General features: G+C 46.3%; 1 long non-coding RNA gene across 1 annotated transcript in view; it reads left to right on the top strand.

Moving 5' to 3' along the window:
* The window catches only part of LOC149334136 (uncharacterized), a 34,556-nt gene extending 23,912 nt beyond the window's left edge, over positions 1-10,644 (top strand). Inside the window, exons 2-3 of the long non-coding RNA XR_016284721.1 lie at positions 10,379-10,515; positions 10,581-10,644. This is a non-coding gene — a long non-coding RNA (uncharacterized LOC149334136). The remainder of the gene's footprint in view (positions 1-10,378; positions 10,516-10,580) is intronic.
* The last annotated feature ends 7,650 nt before the right edge of the window (positions 10,645-18,294 follow it).

The raw sequence follows: 18,294 nt of genomic DNA, 5'->3' as shown, positions 1-18,294 counted from the left end.
GCTGCAGAACGAACATTGGTACTGCGTTGGCCGCTTGATCGTCCGAACATTGGCCCAAAACTGGCATGCAAGTAGGTCCAATGTGTAAAGTGGTAGCGCTCGGCCCAAATGCCAGTGTAGGACCGATGTTCGTGCCAATTTTTGCCAACAGTTGACCGACCTTCGGCCAATGTTGTTGTGCTGCCTGGGAAGGGCTATTGCTTTCGCAACTTACCGGGCTTGACCAAGCTAAGCCTCTGCCAACTTTTTTATCGTCTGTATTGCTGTGAATTGCCGTTCCCTTCTGTAATGTACCCTATATCCTGAGAAAAAAAATATCTCTAGCAAAGGAGCATGCCCGGAGGAAGGGGTAGGGTGAATGAAAAAGAGAGAGGGTGCTAACTGCCTCCCCCCCCCCCCCCCCGCGCGCCAGAAAAAAACTCGGTGCCTAGGCACCAAGGTGTAGCAGTTATTGCACCATTTCCTTTGATCGAAAACCAAACAAAACAAGTGAGTTGCTTGCCAGAGAGAGAGAGAAAAACTCTAATGCAACAGGAATTCGGGGCACGCCCCAAGGTCCTCGCACGACCACACTTGCGTTCATTGGGTTCATTGGCGTTGGGGTTGACAACAGTGTAAAGTCCGTTGAGTTTGACGAAAGGAAGGGCGCCTAACTGGCTCCCTGGGTAAATGGACACCTCAATCTCGCTTACATGTAGTACGTGTCGTTGGTGTCCACCTGCAAAAACCTGCTTTCAGTGAATATTCCGTGCTTAGCAATGCTAAACCATCAGCAATTTTTACTTTTTGCTCTCAGGTGTAAAAGTATCAAACGTCATTCCTTGCCCAGATTTTATTGCTTTTTATTGCAAGCCTCTTTTATTTATGCGGTGGAGGCTGAGAAATTTTATTTTACAGTTTTCAGGGCAGCCTCAAACACCTGAATGCATCTTTGCGCTGTTTCTCACACTGCGCCTATTAAAAGCTGCAAATTTATCCGTCATTCTTGCAGTTTTATTTCTTAAGGCTTCCTGACTGATATGTTCGGAAATCGAAGGGGGCAGTTAATATAAGATCAACCGCAGAGTGCGCCAAACAATTGCGCTAGCCGCACTTTTTTTGCCGCTTTTGGTTCTTTTATGCAAGAGAGGGGTCTGCGCGGAAGGTATTTGCCGGAAGCGTCGAATTTTAAAACTGGGTTCCCCGAACCAACCCGCGCGTTTCACACTCAGATGCATGATGTTCGCGGTCGTACAGTAAACATATATGTTCCAAGGAAGCAGTATCAAGAATGCAGAGTTTATTTAGAAAATGTGAAAGGTCTGTATTTGCAATCAAACGGCTGTTGTTTACTCTCCGCGAAATATTGCGACAAATATTTTCTTCGGTCCTTGAAACAGGACTTTTTTTCACCCCCGCCGGAAACAATGTCACATGCATTGTGTTAACGCTGAGACTCTCGGAAGCAACTGATAATGCCAAGGGGGTTCTTAAACACTCCATCAGTTCTTAAAAGACAACTGAGCTTGACGATCAAGGTCAAGTGAAACTGCACAGAAGTAAATGTGTAATTTGAGAAATGTTCCACAGGAATTCTTCCCAGGACCGGAGAAATAAAGAGAACCGGAGACAGAATAGCACCTTGGGGCACGCCTTTCGCGTTATTTAATACTTCGAGTTCTCGCCACTGGTGTAATGCGAAGTCGTCGGAAGAAATCTTAAATCTTCGGCCAGGAACGACCGCACAAAGCTGGCAATCTACGTACAGTCAGGGACAAAAGTCTCCGGACCACGTGTTCCTCTAACGAAGCTTATAGCTCTACTATCAGACAGCGGCTGGAGACCGCACTTGTGGAGATGAAAGAACAAAAATTTAACTTTCACCTCCACAAATGTGGTCTCCAGCCGCCGACTAATAGCAGAGCTATTGACTTCGTCAGAGGAACACGTGGTCCGGAGACTTTTGTCCCCGACTGTACCAGCCCAGGTCTCCTGTGAAGCGACAGGACTGCCGGATGCGCGACCGCATCAAATATCTAGTCAGTTAAGGGCCATCGCAATGTAAGGGCCGCATGGTAAGGGCCACGACAACTAATATTCAGCGAGTCTCTGGACGTCCTGGACTGCCGCCACCGACGAGCATGCGCAGCAGGAGGAGAGTAACCTACCTGTACAGGCACGGCCGGAAGCCACTCTGTACAGGGTCGAAGTATTAAGAGCTCTCTGCCTTCAGGTGGTAGAATATAGGCGGTTCAGCGCCATGATTCTAAGGAGTTTACCCAGTGTCGACGTCAGTGAAATAGGCCCAAGGTTGGAGATGCTTGGCTTCTTGCCTGGTATCAGGGAGACGACGGAATGCTTCAGGAAAGCAAGCTGCCGGGCTAATTGTTATTGCATGTTGAGAAGTCAACGCAAAAAATGGACGAGGTACAGAAGAGAGGATACATAAGACTGCCCTTGTACGTTTTTTTGCGCTTACTTCAGCACGACGGAATGCTTCTACTCTGTTGAATGGTCGCCGGTGCGCCAAATCACGTTCAGCCCATCCAAGAGCAAATTGTTGTGATTCGTCTAGGTTATCGACATTTGCCACGTGATGCCGTCCTTGCCCGGCATCTTGCGCGCATAGGCGGCGCTCATGGCTACAGTCAGCTCTTGAAGCGTGAACGGATAGTCGAGCCCGTAGTCGCTAGATGCTGGCTGTAGGTCGTACAGGGTCAGTCACACTTAGAGGGAACACGGCTCCGCCTGGCTGCGCACACGCGGAGCACTATTGCGACCAGGCCGGTGGCAAACCCGTGCAAAGGGGCTGATGACACGAAGCACCATGTCGAGGGCCCTCTTCTCGTGCGCCACTCTGCTCGATTCACGAACGGGTTAGATGTAATGGCACTTCGCAGGTACGAGTACATGGCCACGCGGAGCCGTGTTCCCTCTAAGAGTGGTTGACCCTGTACATGCTGAGGTGTTGTGGTGCGGCCGGCCGAAGGTGAGGGTGAGGGTAAGTGCTGAGGTCAGGAGCGAGCACGATGCTGCGTGCGGTGTTGGTTTTCTTGCGCTTGCTGGAGATCGCCTGATGATTCCGCCAGAGACTGTTGCTGGCAGTGCGCTCGCCTAAGAATGCATAGTGGTCTAACCACATGTATTCATCCATTCTGTTGTCGCTCACTATCGTGCTTCCGCCGTCTTGCTGCGTAATCTCTTACTGTTAGCCACAGAGATTTATTGCATGATCTCGGTCCTACATGTTCTTTATAGAGGCCACGCACTTTCCCGAGGGGTAATGCTGTCTGAACCAACGAAGTTTTAAAAAAGCTATAAAAGGTGACTGCTTGTCGATAGAGGCGACACGTGATGCTTTCCGCATGCTTGAAAGCAATCGACGTTTACGCGGCGACTAGTAAACGCTTTCGGTAAGTTGTTTCAAGAATTATTACCCGAGAGGATAACAAGGCATTATTTTATTTCAACTATAATGGTCATATTAGGATGTGCACATAAAAAATAACTTAAGGACAAAAGTTCGGCACCAAACTGACCGCTTCGAAAAAAATAACGAAAAAGGTAGAAATTATTTTCAATCTGCTATTTGAGCTTTTACTTATTTTTCGAAGGAAATGCTCCATGTGGATTCGGCACAGACACGCGCTCAAAAACACAAAACGCACAAAAAATTAAATTGACACAATGGGAAGCTCCTGAACGCCTTAAAAATATATCAGATTGTTTTCCTTAAGCTTTGTTGATATTATCGTGCCGTTGGCATCTGCAAAAATTTCTGAAGAGTTATTCCCTCTATTGAATGTGGCCTGCGCAATAAACATGTTGTCACTTCAATTATACTTCAAAACATTGCGGAAGCAAACAACTGTAGCATTGTTCTTGGCGGGTGGGTTAAAGAATGTTTGACGCATGGAACATTAGCGCGTGGTATAAAGGACCAATTCCTACCCCGAGTGGCCAAGAAAAGACTTCAGCAGCGACAATGGAGAGGCGCAAAATTTTCCTAGTGTTCGTGTTTGCTTTTCTAGTCATAACGGATAGCTCAACCGGTGGTGCTTTTGCAGAAGGCCAGGATCACAGCGACAGCGTCGACATTAAAAAGGTAAACATACTTTAAGCTTTATACAATGAAAAAAGCAGATGTTTGTGTTATGTTAGATGAAAAAAATGCGAGGGCACAATTATGCTCCGTCTTAAGGGTATGACGCGATAGCGTAATGGGTTAATGCCCATATATGCGGAATTCGTCATTCTGTGTAGTAGATGTCTGGGACAGATTTTTCGCAAGTCACTATCAACTTCAAGTACTAATCTGCCACATGACTTGCAAGAGGCTAAAATAATACCGATCCACAAGACAGGAGACAAAATGTTGCTAATTCCATGACTCTAACGCTACTTCATGCAAAATACTAGAGCATATCATTTTCAAAAACATAAGAATAATTTTAGAACGCGGAAATATACTATCATTTCACCAGCATGGTTTTTGATCGGGCTTATCAAACATCACTCAGCCCCGCCGCGGTGGCTCAGCGGTTATGGTGCTCGGCTGCTGACCCGAACGACGCGGGTTCGATCCCGGCAGCGGCGGTTGCATTTCTTTGGAGGAGATATTCTAGAGGCGCGTGCACTGTGCGATGTCAGTGCACGTTAAAGAACCCCAGGTGGTCGAAATTTGCGGAGCCCTTCACTACGGCCCTCACGCCTGAGTTGCTTCGGGACGTTAAAACTCCAATAAACCAATAAATAAACCAAACATCACTCAACTAACAGAGGCAGTTTAGCGTTGCGGTTGTAGCGGTTAAGCTGTCACTGCCCTGCGATGGCAGGTGCTGCCACCTATAGGACTTACGAGACCCAGGTTTCGTTTCCCAAAAAAACCTCTCGCGACCAATCAATAATTGAACTGCCACCTGTTGCACTCGCAACCAGTGGGCAGGTTTTAGTGACGTCACAATGGCATGTTTGAGTTTGAGTTGGAGTTTATTTCAAACAAGCATGTTTACAAACATGTTTGGGGGTGTATGGGAGTAAAAGCCGCTAAAGAGCAGCTTGACAAAGCTCCCATATCCCTTCTATACTCGGCAGTGCAGGACAGAAAACACAGATTACACTAAAAGATAACAGATAACAAAAATCAGCCAGAAGCAGTACAGTACAACAAAAATTGTGCAAATACTACAATACAAGACATTATTATATGTTCACTTTGTAATGGTACTCGTGCAATCAATATACAGGTGCATTAGAAAAAAGTTCTTTTATGCTTTTAAAAGAAAAAAGAAGAGGTGGTAATGTTTTGTTGTGTAACTTTAAATTTATTTAATGTGTACAGCAAAGCATAGTAAAGTGTTTCAAGGTCATAGTTTGTGCGCGGATATGGAACGTGCCAGTGTTCGTGGCATCGTGTAGTGTGATTTGTGGGATTCTCATGTAATTTAGCGATGTGTCTAAACAACATATTGTTTTGTTGTGATATCACATCACATATTGTGATGTGATCTAAGTTGTCCGCTTGCATTCAGGTTGTTTCTCCAGGGATTGGATTGGATTGGAAAACGTTCATTCACCGTCAGAAAGTGGTTTAAGGTGAAATCTTGGTGGCGCTAGATGGCCGTCAGCCCGTGGCTTATACAGCGACCTCGTTGTTGGCTCGCTCCACTGTTCGGAGTTGGTTCTCCGGGTCGGAGCTGAGCAGCACGGCCTCCCACTGCTCGGAAGTTGGGAGCTGAATTAGGACCGGGGGAGGTGGATGCTCTGGGCAGTTCCACAGGATGTGGTCTAGTGTGGCTCTGTCGCCGCACTTGTTACACTTTGGGGAGTATTTCCCGGGGTACAGATAGAAAGTAGCGCCGGGTTGGGGTGAGAATGGGTTTGCAAGCGAATTTTTCGCTCAGGACGCCGACACCGGCTTTTCTGCCACTCGCGTCCCTTAATTCTATCGCGAAAAAGATCAGTTCGTATCGCTGTAGTTATTGGAAACGCACATAATTTATGGGGAAACAGATGCGCGATGGTTCAAGTTAAGAGATAAATAAGTTTATTTATTTGCAACATTCTGCTGGCATCATTTCAGGCTGTGGCAGGTTTGGGACACAGTGTAGACAAAGAAACAAGTTCAAAATTGAGAAAAAAAGCTCAATAACCCAATCTATAGCCAAAACAATGAGCAATGGTTTGAAAATAGTCAGGGAATAAAATAAAAAAAATAAATATAGCCACAGTCTTAAAAATTTGAAGTGAAGCAATTTATGAACAAATAAACTACGCGATTATAATAAATGTCCCTAAGCAGAATAAAGAAATAGTACTCAACTTGCAAAGAAATGGAGAATGTGAAGTGGTACTAGCAGCTGCATCAGGCAGGACATACCAGTCTGGAAGAGCTTTCGGAAATGAGTCAATATTAAACCAATTTTCGTTTAAATGTTCAGAATATCTCTTCCTTGTATTGCATGTAGTTGTTAAATACAAAGATGTGCTTGCGTCCGTTTTGAGGCCCCATTTAACAAGAGAAAGATAAATTTGAGGCGCATAAACTTGACGCGAACGCTTATTGGTGGCAGGCCAGCTCGATGCAAAAGTTTCAGGATCATCACGTATGCATCGGTTGTAAACGAAACTTATTGCCTTGCGTTGGACGCTCTTTAACTCTTTTGTAGAATGTTTTGTATATGGGAACAAGGCTGTGATGCTATATTCTAGTATCGAGCGAATTAATGAAGTATGTTATTTTACAATACTGCCGCTCTCAGCCGAGAGCCTAGCAGACGAGCTTGAACCGTGATTTTTTGTTCGCGTACAAGTACCATCGGGGACAAAAGTGGTATTCTCCACGCGGCGGGAGCCGGAGCAACGGACTACTGGGGCATACTGGCGAGCTAAAGCACGAAATATTGAAACGAGCCAGGCGACATGCCAGCTCATAATAAAGGACACACATTGGCTGTCTTGATCCTAGATGCCGGCTGTCGATGGCGTTGCAGCGCAGTTTTCCGTCCCGCCGCGTGGACTATACCACTCGTCCCCGATAGAACACGTGTGAATGACAAAATAATGGAGAAACGACGCAATTCATCAAAATATAGGCGATAAGGTCATACAAAATACAATAGGAAATAGCGTAGGATATAACGAAGAACAGCGGTGCACGTCACCGACAAAAGCAAAACGGGAAAATTTAAAGAACAAGCAAAGGTATTTCAGTTCTACTCATTCGGGAACAAACATTAGAAAACCTTAATAATCTTTCGTGATGGGCTCTAGCTGTGGAACAGGCTGGATAATGAATTTGTCATTGTTAATGACCGGCTAAAATGGTGGCGTGTTTTTGTAGATTGTGAATATGAAATATACTGGGTGGTGTCCATTGTATTCTGACGATGCAGAATTTGAAAAGGGAACTTTAGTCGACCTTGTTTTGCTCTCGCCGATAGTGTGCTAAGGCCTGAACAGCCTAAGAGACGTGAGGGTGCGTGAGTAGGACGATATTTGCTGCGGATATACCTTGCGGGTTTTCTTTGTACGCCTTCAAGTTTAGCTATGTTAGTTGCGGTGTAAAGCAACCAAACTGTGTTAGAGTACTGAAGCTTAACATTCATTGGAGCGAGCTTTAGGCATGGGCGTCCGGAGGGGGGGGGGGGGGGCAAGGGGGGGCGGCTGCACCCCCCCTGGAAAATCACTCACTCGAACCGTGGGTGATGGCCGCACGCCAGGGGCGGTGGTGCGCTCAGCCAAAAGGGTAAAAGCAGCCCCGCTTCCACGTTTTGGGTCACATCTGCGAAATGCCGCGTCCGGGCGCGCGTTGTTCCGCCGCTTTCAAACCACGCCATCGTTAGCTCTACTGAAGGGCGACCTGTTGCAGACATACAGCGGCACCGGCCAGAATGTGTTTCGAGCCGTCTTGAGATGGGTGCCTGTTTCTTTGATCTCTAGACAGATAGCGACACGGAGGCAGACAGTGCACAGGGCATCTTGTTTTCGCCTTCGTTACGCCGGCCACCGATGAATTCTTCAGGAGGGAAGGACAAATCAGCCGTATCCACCCCCGCTTTGTCGGGCTGCTCAGGGGCAAGCGGACGATGAGTTGGCGCTGCCGCCGCTCGCTGTCTCCTCCGATCCACGGGAGAACGCAGTTCGTAGAAGCGCCGCTTTCAGAATCTTCGGCAAAGGGGATTAGCTGTTCTCGTGCATTGTTGCGCTTACGAAGGAACTGGGACACAATCAGGGACGACACAGAACAGATGTGCGCAACATCTGTTCTGTGTCGTCCCTGATTGTGTCCCAGTTCCTTCGTAAGCGCAACAATGCACGAGAATAACAACCACCAACTAGCCCAATTTGAAACTCTCCTAAGGGATTAGCTGCTTTTGTTCACGGCGACCCCCCCCCCCCCCCACCACCACCAGCGTTCCTTGCGTCTTTTCCGAAAACCAGCGCCTTTGGTCAACGCAGCCCGATGGCGCCTGCCTGGCTCGCCTGTCACCTCTGGCTGGGCCTCAAATCACAACAGCGCCCATGTACTGTGCGTGTCAGTGCGTCGTAAAGAGACCCAGGTGGTCGACATTATCCGGAACTCTGTACTACTCCGTCCCTCATAGCCTGAGTCGTTTTGAGGCTCTGAACACCATAAGAACACAAAAACAAATTTTCTGACCGGACCGGAGTGGCGAGTGTCCCTTCCCCTCGCAAGTCGCGCGGCGTTCCATTCACCCCCAAAGTGCACATTCGGGGATATTGCGGCAAGTAAGCCCTTGCACGTGTGCGCGCCTCTGTGTTTGTGCTTCGGTGTTTTTAGTGGCCGGTTGTCAACGAAGGTGAGAACAACCAAGACAGCGGACGAGAAAACGACGAGCGGCGAGCAGTGTGTGTGCGGTTGCTCGACTGTGCGGATGCGCGAGCAAGACGGAGCGAGGTGTATGAAGCTGCGAGCGTGCATTTATCTTGTAAATAAGTTTTCGTTGTATATATAGTCATCTTTTGTTTTCAACGTACGCGTTCAACCGTTTTTCCAATCAATGTGTATGATGAGTGTGCACCGAGAGCGTGTAATGAAGCACAGAAATGAATTTATCACCCGTGTAATTACGCAATTCGCCCAGAAAAATCCGAGGCGCCTACAGTTGCTGTTCAAGGAAGACTGACTGAGTGACTGTAGTTGCGTGTTTGTGAACATATTGTGCTGTGTGCTGGTCATCAATCCGGGCGAGTCAAGAACCCGTATGCAGCAAGACTGAGCACTCTTCTCCACGAAGTGATAGTATCTTTTTGCATTTTTTATTAATTTTAATTGTTTCTTCGTTGATAAACTCCATGTATCTGTCGTAGCCGCGCTTTAATTTGTTGTTTGTAATTTTTCTTTCGTGTGTGTATTTTACTTATTTTTTATTTATATATAAATAAATAAATTTACTCCCCAAAGTGCCTTTTTGCTACGTATATACCCCCCCCCCCCCCCCCCCCCCCTGGCGCCAACGACCAATGGTGCCCCCCCTGCAAAACATTCTGCGGACGCCCTTGGCTTTAGGCGTCTTTTTTTAGATAAAATGGCTTTCGCAGTGCAGTAGATGTAATATTAGTTATGTTTGCTTTCCATTTGAGGTTTGATGTCAACGTTATGCCCAAGTATGTATGTTGATCGACCTTCTAAAGAGACATGGTATTAACGGTGTAGGTGAAGTGCGATGGCGTTTTTTTTCTTGATATTGTAATTTACTTACGCCGCTTTTTTTCGTGGTGATGCGTCGCTTAACGCTCCCGAAAAAAGGTACGAAATGCAAGTGGTCAAAGTGATCTTAGGTCTTGGCCGCCGCGGTGGCTCAGTGGTTATGGTGCTCGGCTGCTGACCCGGAAGACGCGGGTTCGATGCCGGCCGTGGCGGTTGAATTTCTTTGGAGGCGAAATTCTAGAGGCCCGTGTACTGTGCGATGTCAGTGCACGTTAAAGAACCCCAGGTGGTCGAAATTTCCGGAGCCCTCCACTACGGCGTCTCTCATAGCCTTAGTCGCTTTGGGACGTTAAACCCCATAAACCATAAACCATCTTGGGTCTTTAAGACCATGCGGTGCCCATTGTTACGTTACAGTAATCCCAAACTGCGTGTTGATAAACATTTCGTGTCGATTTTACTCAAAATATCAATTCATGCCCAACTGTAAGTGTGGCTCGTTCATTAATGTGCAGTTGAGTAGGATCGATAGCGCTGCTGAAGTGTGCTTCCCTCGTATAGCTGTGCTCATTGAACGCAGAAATCTCAGTTGGAGATGACGTGAGGAATGAAGACGTGTGCTTTAGAAGCATGCTACCTTTCCACGATATTAGCAACTTAGAACACCTAATGAAAGACTTCGCAGTTACTGGACATAATGAAAGTATTGCTGCATTTGTTTTCCAGTTTGTTGAAACGAAAGAACCAATATGGGTTTACAACACGACTGAACCAGGACTGATTAGATGCAGAGCGGACGTCAACTATAACGTTACCGACAACGACGAGTTTTTTCACCGATATTACAGAGAGCGAATCATGAGGTAATAAGCCAAAAGATTAAAAGGCTGCGCTGTTCACTTTTCGCTCGTTTATTTTCTCTCTATAGTAGCTGGAGAGAAGACCTCAAGGGAGTGTTTGGACTTGGCGGGAATGGCGGTGACCAATCGGGCAGAATACGCTACAATAAAATGACAGTTTCTGACTTTGGTAAGTTCTGAAAATCGGCACACACCTGATTTGCAGTCCGGCCATGTAGTTAAATACATTTTCGCTCACTGTTAGGAATTGATATAATATTGCCTTATATGCTGCTAAATTAACGATAACATAAAGCTAAACCTTCACTCACTCTACTGCGACTAAAAATGTTACGCACCACATGCAGAGAACGCTAGCATATAAAGACTGCAGAAATTCCGCGGTGGCTCAATGGTTAAGACGCTCGTCTACAGAGCCGCAGTACCCGGGTTCGAACCCGACTGCGTCGGCCGTATTTCGATGGAGGCGGAACGCAAAAGGCGCCCGTGTGCTGTGCGATGCCAGTGCACGTTAAAGATACCCAGGTGGTCGAAATTATTCCGGATACCCACCTCTTTCTCTCTTTCTTCTTCCCCTCCCTTACGGCGCGGTTCAGGTGTCTACCGAGATATATGAGACAGTTACTGCGCAATTTCTTTGCCTCAAAAACCAATTTAATTTAATTAATTATATACAGCACAACAATGCTTTATTGCGCTTGTATTTTTAAGTTCTTTATTGCTGAACAGCGGCATGCAGCCCTATCAATGTTTGCAACGTGAACGGCGACCAGACCGTATTAGAACATTCATTGTTGCGCACAGCGATTTCTAGCATGTTTGAGATTGTTCGCGACATTTTAGAACGTTATCGCTAATGCTCGCTTTCATCTTTAAATTGAGCGCTGCCGATAGCGACGGGAATTCAGATCCCGATGACATTCCAATTCACGATGGCTGTCGCCGCCACTCATTTGTTTGGAGGCAGTTCACCCGTAATTGATTAAATTTTGCGCCAGCGTGATTGTCTGCCGCTTACTTGAGTCCGTGGCTGCCGTCAAAGCCAGGTGACAACAATGTGTTTGAGGCTTGGGCCTAACTCTTGTGCCATATTAAGTGCTCAGCAAGGCATTCTTACTAGCAGGGAAGGTACAACTGTCTCCATTTAATGTAACAGACAAAATGTGAGCTCCATTCCCCGCTTACAGGGCAATTACTGCCTACAAACGTGGCAGCCTAAGGAAGAGGCAAGAAAGTGAGCGAGAACAAGGACAAATTCTTCTCAAATGAGTGCATCGTTCTCACTAGACATCATAGAGTGCCGTGCTTAAACCAGTACACAAGTGAAGCCACGTAAAAAATAAATACTAGATATGTCTTGACCAAATGTTTTAGGGGAATCCCCCAAGGTAGAGTAGATTTGTAATAAGGGAGTAATTACTCATTGACGTACACCCGAGCGCAGCCATAAGGCTACAAAGGAAAGCCACACGGCTTTCTCAGAAACTTTGTAGTTAAAAAAAAATTCGTCCTGGTCCATAGACCGTTGGCGTTCATTGTATTCACTGCAATGATTTCAAGGAAAGGAAGCGCGCATAACTGACTCCCTGGGTCAGTGGACGCCGGTATCGCGTTTGTAGGTACGTGGGGTGATGAGAGAGAGAGATGTGGGCTAACCGTATGCGTTAGCGCTGACAGTGGTGAGCGAACTCTCGCCATTAACCATCAACTGCCACCTGCCAGGGTGGCAGGGTGGGTGGGCACTTTAATGTAGATATAAAGGCCAAAAAAAAAACAGGAATTCCTTACCATTCATGTGCGAGAAGATCCCGTTCCTCTCGCTCGTAACGCCTCCCACGACTGTGAAAACCTCGCGAAATACTTGCATAGACCTCTTCTTTGAGAACCAGTCATTGCTGCAGCAAGTTGAGCATATATCCATCTATTTCTACGTCCTCAAAGCTTCCTTGATGACAGTCAAGAACTGTTAGTGGAGTGTTTCTTCAGGAAGGAATATGTGTGAAAAATAACAAGTTGTCTGTAATTGTACATGCATGCCTTTCTCGAATTATTTGCCTCAGTCTATCGAAAAGCAGAAACAGCTCATCAGCTGCGCTCAAATTTCGCATTAGAAAGTAACGTAATCGTCGGCAATTTTTTCACGTAGTCACCATGGTTCTCGAAGTTCCATAGGCTAAGTGATCTGTCGAAACCGCCAGGAAAGAAATCAGGGTCATGGTCAAGGAGCCGCCACCTAACAGCCTCCTAAACTTCAGCACCGGTTCTGAAGTGGTGGCCGACCGGGTGCTGGCTTTAAGAAGCTAAAGAGACGAAAATCGCTTGATGCTAGATCAGGTCTGTATGGAGGGAGTTCCAATGCAGTCCATCGTAAACGCCTTACCAGGTCACGTGTAGATGAGGCCGTATGTGGTCGGGCGTTGTCGTGCGACAACACGACATAAAAATTGGCGGGGCTTAGCTTTTGTTAAACCTGGTAGGTTGCGAAAGCGCGCAGCGCCTCCAACTGAAGGAACGCAGTGCGCCGCGTCTACAGGTCACGCGTGGCTACCGGCTGGCGCTGCGCGACTGAAAGCGTCTTGGAACGCAGTGCGCCGCGTCTACAGGTCACGCGTGGCTACCGGCTTTTTGAGGAAAGGAAATAGCGCAGTAATTCTCTGTCATCTCGGTGGACACCCTAACCGCACCGTAAAGGAAGGGAGGAACGCCACCACCCGTTCGGCGCGATGCCCTGTTGCGACTGAAAGAAAGAGAACTTGTAGAACGCCGCCGGGCTCGCCATTCTGCGGCCCAGGCGCGTTGCTTAGCCAACCGCTTTTGCTTTTCTTCATCTGTCTCCTCGGCACGGCGCCGGCGCTTGCGCGCGGCACGTCGCTCCAGCGACGCCTTGTACAACTACTCAGCATGTAGCATGTTAATTACGTCGTAAAGAAAGCTCCTGGTATATTAGGTTTGTTAAGAAGAAATTTCAGCCACCTTCCACAGCATCTTAAAGAACAGCTATATTTTACTCGAGTCCGCACAGTACTCGAATATGCATCAGTGTGCTGGGACCCGCACACACAAGAACTTATTGACAAATTGGAAAAAATTCAAAATAGGGCAGTCCGCTTTGTACTTGGAAACTATTCCAGGACACTCAGTATCTCGGAAAGCAAAAGGAACCTTCAGTGGCCAGAACTTAAAACTCGAAGACGAAATCTGAGATTAAAATTTTTGCATAATATTTTCTATTCCAAGACTGGCATAGACGGATAAAAATATTTGAAGCCGCCTTTCTATGTCTCGAAGCGAAGGGACCACAATTTAAAGCTTCATGAATTTCCTTTTAAAGGTGACGTACTCCGTTATTCGTTTTTTCTGCGAACAGTTCGCGAATGGAATGCTTTGCCGCCACATATTGTCAATGTTCTACCAAATGATGCCTTTTTTCACGCGTTAAGTGCATGATTTTTTTGTTTTTTTGAATGTGAAAGTGCCCCCCTGCTGTAATGCTGAAAGGCGATGCAGGTACCAAATAAAAAAAAAAGACATGACTAAGCGGAACGCGCCTGCGGCACCCCGTTTATCCTCTCCTAGCGAGCGCCCTCACGCGGCGGGCCGAGGACCGTCACGTAGTAGCCGCCGCGCCGAGCGAAGGAACGACTACTGCCGAACAGACGAGTTGGGGCCCCTGCTTTCCTCTGGTCGTGACGTCACGCTGTCACGTGGTCGTGCGCCGCAGCTGCGCCGGAGCGAAGGAACGACCTCCACCGACGGCAGAAAAGTGCTAGTAATATTGCTTTCGCAATAATATTCGAAAGCAATCCCGGTTGTTTCCTCGAGATCGCCTGCTGCAAACGTTTCCAAATAGCTGGCAGCGTTCATGGTCTCTCCAGCGGTGAGGAAAGAAACAAGCAGCACTCCCTGCGTGTCCCAAAAGACTGCGGTCTTAATTTGCCTCGATGATACCGTTACTTAAACTTCTTATGGGAGTACAGAGGGTTGTCTCCTTGATACTATAATATCTTCTTCGTCTCAGGCGTCTCATAATGTATCCACGGTTAGTTCTTCGTAACGATACGGTTCAGCAGTGAAACACCCTCCACTTCATATTGCATTAAAGGGTCAGTCTACTCACTGAGATGAGTGTATAATCTAGTAGTTGGCACCCTATAACATCAATAACGAGGGAACTTCTCCCGGTTTGGACAGGAATTTGTATTTTATTTCGGCGTTAAAAGTCGCGTAAAAATGCATGGTGGCGACCCCAAACGTTCATTTCGTTCAAGACGGTGGTAGTCTTTTTTTTGTAGAAGCATAAGTGAATATACTACGTACAATTTGTATGCCCCAATGTCAGAGAAACGCACGTTTTGTCCTCGTAAACTGTAGAAGGCGTACCGCTCGCTTTTTCTGTAAATCACATGAATATTTATAGTTACACGTACGTGAAACGCAGGCACATTCCCACCTTTAGTTCAGCGTATGCTAGGAGAGACGCAAAAATACACTCAGCCTATAGTGGCGCCATCTGGTTGTCAGGACGGGAACCATTGCTGTAAACAAACCGACTCTCCACTTAAGCCTAGGAACGGCAGAATCGTCACTCTAATTATTAAAATAAAGCAAATTCACCCCATATGTTTTCTTATAGGCGAGATGAGACGAAGCGAAAGTCCGGCGCCCCATTTATGGCCAGTGAACGCACTGAAAAAGGCAGCAACAACGAGAATTCAGTCCGAAGCGAGAGGTCCGGCTTCGACGGGCGCCGCCATGTTTGTCGCCGGGCGGCGGAAATCCAGATGGTTGCCAGATGTGACTACCATCTCATACAGATGTGTTCCCACATCAATAAATTCTATTTTAAAATGTTCTACCGCACTTCCTGGCTCCACAGCTGGCTAAACGGTAATTTGAGTAAAGAGCTATCGGTTGCCGCAGAGAAAATATGGTCCATAAAATTCAGTAGACTGACCCTTGAAGGGCTGGTCAGATAGCCACATTCGCTTGACTTTATCCTCGGCTGAAAGTTCCCCTGAAACCCAACGAGAACACGTCTTCTGGTAGCCCAATGTACAACGCACGATATTCACAACACTGCCAATGGAAATGCTGAGTTCACGTGCAATCTGCCTCACATGAGTGCGGCGATCGGCTCGAATCGACCCTTCGTCACTGCAGATGTCATCTGAGAGGGACGTGCTTGGCCGCCCTGACATCTGCTCGCCTCTCACATCTGGTGCGCTTTTGTTATATTCCTGGCACCAAAATCACACTTCTTTCTTGACATTACACTTGCTCTGTTGGCCATGAATTGTAACTGGAGACGTTTTCTTCAAGCGCAAAAACCTCATTACACTTAGGATTTCAATTGACGACCATTCAGCGAGCGGGTGGGCAGATGGATGGATGGATGGATGGATGGATGGATGGATGGATGGATGGATGGATGGATGGATGGATAGATGGATGGATGGATGGATGGATGGATGGATGGATGGATGGATGGATGGATGGATGGATGGATGGATGGATGGATGGATGGATGGATGGATGGGTGGGTGGGTGGGTGGGTGGATGGATGGATGGATGGATGGATGGATGGATGGATGGATGGATGGAAGGAAGGAAGGAAGGAAGGAAGGAAGGAAGGAAGGAAGAGTGTGCCCTTTGAATCTGCCCCCATGTTCGGCTTTTTTTATCTTTAAATTTGATTGACATTGCTAAAATTGGTCTATCGATGCGCCATTTCCTTTAAACCCATTTCTGTCCATTTCTAACCTTATGCCACCTCTCTGCTTTTGACCAACCAATCTTCCAATCGCTTTTTGCTAACTTCTACCGCATATTCATTCACATGACCATTATTATCTCAAAATCTTAGGGCCTCAGGGAGAGTGTCTGTGCCTGCTTCGACATCCGAGGAGACACCACCACATTCGAGTATAAGATGTTCAATTGCTATTATAGACTTACAAAAGAAGGTGGCGCGACAGACGAAGACAAATAAAGCACAGAAAACGACGGGAACGGTGCCTCCTGTTCTCTTTTTCTCGTTTTCTGCGCCTCTTACGTCTTCGTCTGTCTCGCCACCTTCTTTTGTAAGCCTCATATATCAACTAGCCCATACAAGAGTTCTGTTCCTAAAGATTTTCACGCACTGCACATGTGTCTTCTTTCTGCCTAAATTTCTTTCTGTAGCTGCTCGTTCTAAAACGTCCTGAACTAGCCTCAAAGAGTTGGGCAGTGCTTCTTGAGTTATCATGGAACGATTCCTTCCTGATTTGTCTTTCCATAGAAATATTTCAGTTTTTACACCTGTTTTTGCTTGTTTAATGGTCCATATTTCCCCTTATTAGTGACCTGTAGACTTACTGGTTTATTTCCTAGTCCTTTTCTGTCACAGTGAGTCAGCGCTCTTTCTGTATAAGTATTTAAATACCTTAGCTTTCCACCTGTTATCAACCAATTTCCTAAGGCGTTCTTCATATAGTATTTTACTCTTAGCTTCCCGTGCTTCGAACGACGCCCAGCCCATATCTCCTTGTACTGCTTCGTTTGTGGTTTTTCCGCGGGCCTCCAGTGCTAATCTTCCAACAGCTCTGTGATTTGTGTCTAATCTCGACTGAACTTCTTCCCTTAAGCACAGAACCGCATCCTGAAAAGTGCGCCCTCACACCGTTATTCCTTTCCAAATACCTATCAGTAATTCATATTTGTTGTACCACCATAATGCATATGTTTTATTATCGCGGCATCTATTTGCCATTTCATCCTAACAGTCTGTTCATGATTCTCCATGTATATCTGCCCCTCGTTTACCCATACCCCCAGGTGTTTGTATTCTTCCACTGTGGTTATTTCATGCCCTATTATTTTAAGCACCTGACCTGTGAAATCGTTGCACTAATTACAAATTGCACTACTGAATTACTAATTACTAATTGCGTGGACTTAACTGCGCTAAAACTGAAGCCTAGAGCGTCTTCTTCGTCTCCATAAGAATTTACCAGAGTTTGGAAACTTTCCTAGATATCTGCAAACCGCTGCCTGCTAACAGCTAAACGCTACAGCACAGCTACTTCCTTCTACCGGTGGCATTTGAAAGCTTTGATCGTCCCATCTGTCTAGACAACAAATTTAACTAGGACGGATGGGTTATTTATACACATGGGAGAGTTCTTGTTACCTACTTATTGAACCATATATCTTTCGAATACTAGCTCGCCAAGAACGGACTCAAGAGATATTAAAATATCAAAGTAGCGGCAACACTTGCGCCGTGTTTGTGGTGTTCTCCAACTTCATTGGTAAGTACGATGTCTTCTTCCCGAGTATCCGCTTATTCTTGCACAGTTATCTGATATCGTATATGTAACATTGTGTCTTTAATTGCCAGTTCAGGGGAGTCAGATATTAGCGGCGTAATCCACAGTCGCGAGGGAAATTGAAGTGTACTTTATTGGTTATAAACGTAACCTTCGTAGCGAAAGCCGAATGATGAAGTGCTTGAATACTCATCACTTAGATTAACGTAGAAATTCTTACTTCGCAAAAAACAAATTTTATAAAATCGATTGAGAAGTGTCTAAAATGAGCTGTAAGATTATGATTAGAAAGAAATAGGTATACCTTATACCAAATAATTCTTACTTTAAACTTGTGTAGAAAGCTCCCAAAACTCTTAAAGCGATTCTCACAAGGAAAAAATGTATTTCCTTCGTAGGTCTACATTTGAATAGAAATGTTTTGCCTAAATAATGACAACACTTTTGACTATTGCCAAGCGAGCAGTGTTTTTGT

This window comes from Amblyomma mixtum, chromosome 8 (assembly GCF_055824585.1).
Source record: "Amblyomma mixtum isolate Tamu chromosome 8, ASM5582458v1, whole genome shotgun sequence".
Taxonomy (NCBI): domain Eukaryota; kingdom Metazoa; phylum Arthropoda; class Arachnida; order Ixodida; family Ixodidae; genus Amblyomma; species Amblyomma mixtum.
This window is presented reverse-complemented; position numbering and strand designations above follow the sequence as displayed.